Genomic DNA, 6,000 nt, shown 5'->3' with positions numbered 1-6,000 from the left:
GGTTCATGTGCCTCTTTGCAATGAATTACTGGGAAGAAGATATTTATTAAGTGAGAGACACAGAGGAGTGTAAAAGGTGTGTTCCTCACCTGTGGCCAGGCAAGAAGGGACAGAAGAATGAGGGGGGGTGTTGCCGTGACCTTTTATAAGTTTTTAATATAGTACCCACTTCTCCCAAGTTCCTATAACTTGGGCTTTTCTGAGCTTGCTCCCATAACTGACTGAAACTCAGGTAGACTAAGGGCTGCAGGCTGTGGCTGTCCCATTTCCTAGTTCATCTCTCAGGCATCCATCTCCACAGTTTTCTCCTGCCTCTGTACCATGGAAATGTTTATCAAATGAAGACAGGTACTTTTTTGTGTTTTTTTGTTTGTTTGTTTGTTTTTGTTTTTTTTTTACACCTGAGTAACTGAGAGTAGGCCTAGCATTAATTTTCTTGTTAACCACTGTGCTCAGAGTAGAGGTCTGCAGACAACTGTCTGAATGGCACTTCTTGTTGTAAATGGTATTTTATTGGTGTATGTACTGCCTGATCTTTCATGGCACAAAGCTGGGTTGTTACCACACAGATCATATGGTTCACTGGGGCTAAAATGTCTGCTACAGTCCCCTTCAGAATAAGCCAGCTGGTTCCTGCCCTGAGAACTAGCCAAGATATGTTGTGTCTTTAACATAACCTGGCCTTACCAGGAAAAAAAATGGCCTCTGTGAATGGGTCGTGTTCAAATGTCTGCCTGTTCCCTTGAATCCCAAGGGTGTCCCTGGCTTTCCTCATGGCTCCGAGAGACATTTGTGGGCCCAGTCTTTTCTGCCTCTTGGGAGAGGTGGGGTGGGCTTGAACTTGTGATCTCTAAGAGTGGAGACAGGTGAGAGGAGAGCAGACAGGCCCCGTGGGAATCCAAGGCCACACACACACAGAGAGAGGCTGGCTGCCTCCCTCTGCTAGGCAAGGCACAAATAGCCTTGTTTGAAGTGAGTAAGTGCTGGCCTCAGGGCTGCCATCTCATCTAGTACTTTCTACCACAGCTGCTGTTGGAGATCACTCTGGAAGACGCCACAGACAAGAAAATTAGATCCAGTTATTATGTAAACCTAAGCCTGGTCTTAACAGCTTTGACTTTACTGGGCTTTTTGCTCAGCGCCTTGATATTGTCATTCTTGAGAATAGACCAAAGAACTAGAAATAACTGGGTTTGAAGTAAGAAAAAACAAAGGCAGAAAGGGGAACTCGATCTTTTTCTCTTTCCTTTCGTGTGTGTGTGTGTGTGTGTGTGTGTGTGTGTGTGTGTGTGTGTGTGTGTGTATGTGTGTGTGTGTTCGAATTTAGAGATAGTCTCTTATGGTTCTGAAGCTTGCCAATTAGGCCATCGAGCCCCAGGAATGTGCTTGTCTTATGCCTCTCTGGTGCTGGGATTATAAAGGCACAGCACCAGCCTGGCTCTTTAACATTGACTATCTCCCCAGTCCCCAAAGGTTTAATCTTAATGCACTTATTTGGAACCACCTACAAGACGTACTGAACCAAAAGGGTAAAATTCAGAATAGTTTGTTACTATTTATATTGAAAGTGGGGTGGCTGGAGGATAGCTTATTGAGTAGAGATCCTCAGTACCCATGTAAAAGATGGGCACAGTGGCTCATGTCTGTAACCCAGCATGGGGGTGGGGTGGGTAAGCTTCCTTGCCCCAGTCTAGCCTAAACAGCAAACATCAAATTCACAATGTGAGAGATTATGTCTCAAAAAACAAGGTTTAAAACCAGGTATGGTGGCACATGCCTATAATTCATCACTTGAGAGATAGAGATCAGAAGTTCAGAGTCATCTTCAGGTGTATGAGTGTATTTTTTTTTTTAATTCTTTAAGGGCCTGCTACCCATCTCCCAAACAAATACATGGAGACTTACTCTTACTTATGAATGCTTGTCTTTAGTTTGACTTGTTTCTAGCCAGCTTTTCTAACTTAGATTATCCCGTTTTTCTTTAATTATGTTTTTGCCCCTGGGATCTTTACCTTTTTTATTCTATATATCTTTCTTTTCTTTTTACTCCATGACTGGCTGGCTGGGTGACTGACCTCCTCTCCTTTCTCGCCCCTCCCGTTTCTTCTTCTCTCAAGCCTAGATTTCTCTTCCTATTTATTTTCTCTGCCTGGCAGTCCCGCCTATCCTTTCTCCTGCCTAGCTATTGGTGGTTCAGCTCTTTATTAGACCAATCAGGTGTTTTTGACAGGCAAAGTAACAGCTTCAAATACAGCATAAAAGAATGCAGCACATCTTTGTATCATTAAACACATATTCCACAGCATAAATGAATGTAACACATCTTAAACTAATATTCCACAACATACAAATTCCAGGACAGCCTGGGCTTCATAAGACCCTGTTTCAAACACACCCTAAAATATATACGTGTGTGTGTGTGTGTGTGTGTGTGTGTGTGTGTGTGTGTGTGTGTGTTGGAGAGTATAGAAACATATATTTCAGAACACAAAGAGAGAGCATATATATAGTATATATACACATATATGTGGTGGAGACCATAGAAGAAACATTTTAGAACATATATAGAAAGAGCATATATATATAGTATATATATATATACACATATGTATATGTATGTATGTGGTTTACCTATGACCTCCACATGTATTTATATTGGTTAGCATACCCGCACACACACACACCAATAAACTCCAACTCTCCTTTTTAAAAAAAAAGACCTTCAAGGGGTGGTGGAGGTAAAAACCACAATGAAAATTATGTTATAATGAAGCCAATGTCTTGAGGTGTAGACCTTTCTTTAGTGTGCATGCTTGCAACTGGGAAGGTGCCCTGGGCCTTAGTTTCTGATGGAATGGGAGGACCTAATACAGCGTCAAGGATATTGAATGGCATCCTGGCCGTGAGGAGGCACAGCTACCAAGATGTAGCTGTAGGTTCCCTGGGTACGTCCAAACTAACTCCTGTCTACTTGGTCTCAAGTCAACTCCCAAGGCTCTGCTGTGGAGATTTGGTCTCAGGAAAGTCATGGTATGCTAAGGGAGGTGTTCCTTAACCCACCGTGATACTCTGTTCTGGAGAGTCTGGCCTGGCTGTTCATTTACCGAGAATCTGTACATGCATCGTGGAAAGCAGAGATGTGACTGCCATACAAAATCTGCCCTGGAAAGGCCACCGCCGACAAAGTTCCTCAAGTGCCCACCTTCAGCTGTGGCATTTCCAGTGCTGAGACATAGGGGTTCTGTTGAGAAACTGCATTCCACCCCATGCCACCTCAAAGTGGATAAAGCACCTTTACATAAGGTGCCCTCAGACACTTACCTTGTGGCAAGTAATAGGTATCTTTACAGAAAGTCAAATCAGGGAGGGTCAGGTGAGTCCCCAGGACAGTGGTTCTCAGTCTTCCTAAAATGTTGCCACCCTTTAATACATTTCTCATGTTGTAGTGACCCCCAGCCATAAAATTATTTCCATTGCTACTTCATAGCTGTTATTTTGCTACTGTTATAAATTGTAATGTGAATGTCTGTGTTTCCTAATGGCCTTAGGCAACACCCATAAAAGGGTTGGTTGGACCCCTCTAGGGTTGCAAACCACAGGTTGAGAACCACTGTCCTAGAATGTATATTGGAAGCTAAGGGTTGGAGGCAGGGTAGAGAGTCTGAGCTCAACTTGAACTTGATTCGTGTTTGTCAGACTTTAATAGTCATCTTGTTAACAGTCACTTTGGTGCAGCAGGTCTGGTGCAGCTGACGTTCTGCACATCCTGCGAGTCTCAGGAGGCATATTTGTGACAATCAGAGGACAACTTTGGGAGTCAGTTCTCTCCTTCAGCCTTCACAAGGGACCCCCAGTTTGGGGGAGTTGAACTTGAGTTGTCAGACTTTAATGCCATTACCCACTGAGATATCTCACAGGCACCACCTCAAGCTTGTAAAACAAAACCCAGGAGGTGCTTGGTAAGGTAGTCCCAGCACTAAGGAGGCAGAGGCAGAGGCAGGTGGGTCTCTCTGAGTTCTGGGCTAGCCAGAAGTACACAGTGAGACTGTCTCAAACAACCAACATCTCTCCGAGCTTCCTAATACCACTGGAGCAAGAGCATTTCCGGGTATTTGGCAGGTCGAGTGTCTTATATGATAATGATAACAATAAGGCGGAGTGGCTGCTTAAGGAGAATCCTTGGCTTTACTTTTTAATAGAGATTCGTGCACCTCCTTACTACAGCATAATCAGTGCACACAGTACAGACTCCTGATGCTAAGGCCTGGAGGCCAGAAGTCTAGAATGGAACTCACTAAACAGAAATCAAGCATGGCCCAGGACTGCTGTACTCCTGAAGGCTCCAGGAGGGCCTGACGCCTTCCCCGGCCTTGCAGTTGTTGCCTTACTTAACAGCTGGCACAGCAAGCCCTTTACTGAAGAAGCCATTTCCTCCACCCCACTAGTTTATTAAACGACATCAATGTAGCCCTGGCTGGCCTTCAATATATACATCAGGCTGGCCTTGAACTCACAGAGATCCTCCTGCCTCTGCCTCCAGAAGATTAAAGCCAGGCACAACCAGCTAAAAGACTTTTTAAAAAATTACATTTGTGGGGCTGGAGAGATGGCTCAGTGGTTAAGAGCACTGGCTGCTCTTCCAAAGGTCTAGTGTTCAATTCCCAACAACCACATGGTGGCTCACAACCATCTGTAATGAGATCTGGTGCCCTCTCTGGCTTGCAGGCATACATGCAGGCAAAACACTGTGTACATAATAAATAAATCTTAAAAATCTCTTAAAAAATTGTGCACGTAGGCGTACGCGCGCGTGCGTGCGTGCGTGGGTACGAGTGTGTGTGTGTGTGTGTGTGTGTGTGTGTGTGTGTGTGTGTCTGACAAATGTAGACGGCAGAGGATAACTAACTTTCAGGAGTTGCTTTTCCTCTGCCACAATGTGAGTCTTACCCACTGAGTGTGATCTTGCTGAACCCTGAAAGACAAGTTTAACATATTAAAAAGTAGTAGTTAATATAGAGGACATTGGAAAGAAAGACTTACCTGAGAGCATGGGTGCAGGCATCTCTAGAATTGACCCTTCTACACTGAAGACAAAGGTAAAGCAGGCTGCTCTGAAGGGGAGTGAGTAACTGCCCATAGAATTCTATGGGTGGAGTTTAAAGTTTTATGAATATTCATGATGGCATATTCATGGAAGTATACTCACCCTTTTTTTCTATCCGTGGTATGCCAGATTCTGTTCTCGTGGAAATTACTTTGGGACCTGGTGTGGAAGTTTCTAGTGTAGGTGTCATTAATGATACCAGCTAATCGCCTCCTTGCCAATGTATCCAAACAGAAACTTTTAAGGATCATCCCATGATTCTCTTAAAAAGCCCATGAGGTTCAACTCTTTCTTAGAGACAGTCTTAAGAATTTAGAGAGCAGGGAAAGTTGATCACAGGAGGATAATTAGCATCTCTAGCTCACTTGTAGCCTCTGAGATCCTCCTTTGTAGTCGTTGTTTTCTGTCCTGTCAGCCAGCTCCCAAATAACCACACAGAGACTTATTAATTATAAATGCCCAGTCGATAGCTTAGGCTTGTGACTAACTAGCTCTTACAACTTAAAGTAACCCATTTCTATTAATTTACATGCTGCCATGTCGTTTTTATTACCCTTACTCTGTACTTACTGCCCATGCTGCTTTCCCGTGAGTCCTGACATCTCCTTGTGACTCCTCCTCAGACTCCACCCTTTTCCTTCCCAGTGTCCTCCTAGTCTAGCCTTTTCTTCCCAGTGTCCTCCTAGCCTGGCTTTTTCTTCCCGGTATCCTAGTCTGGCTCTCCCACTCAGTCTCTTCCTGTCCAGCTATAAGCCAGTCAGCTCTTTATTAACCAATAAGAGTAATACATATTTACAGTATACAAAGATTGTTGCACAGCACCCCCTTCTAGTTTTCCATAAAATATACAAAATAACACATATAATATATCCCATAAGCCATAGTTACTTGAACTT

This window comes from Cricetulus griseus, chromosome 6 (genome assembly GCF_003668045.3).
Source record: "Cricetulus griseus strain 17A/GY chromosome 6, alternate assembly CriGri-PICRH-1.0, whole genome shotgun sequence".
Taxonomy (NCBI): Eukaryota; Metazoa; Chordata; class Mammalia; order Rodentia; family Cricetidae; genus Cricetulus; species Cricetulus griseus.
This window is presented reverse-complemented; position numbering follows the sequence as displayed.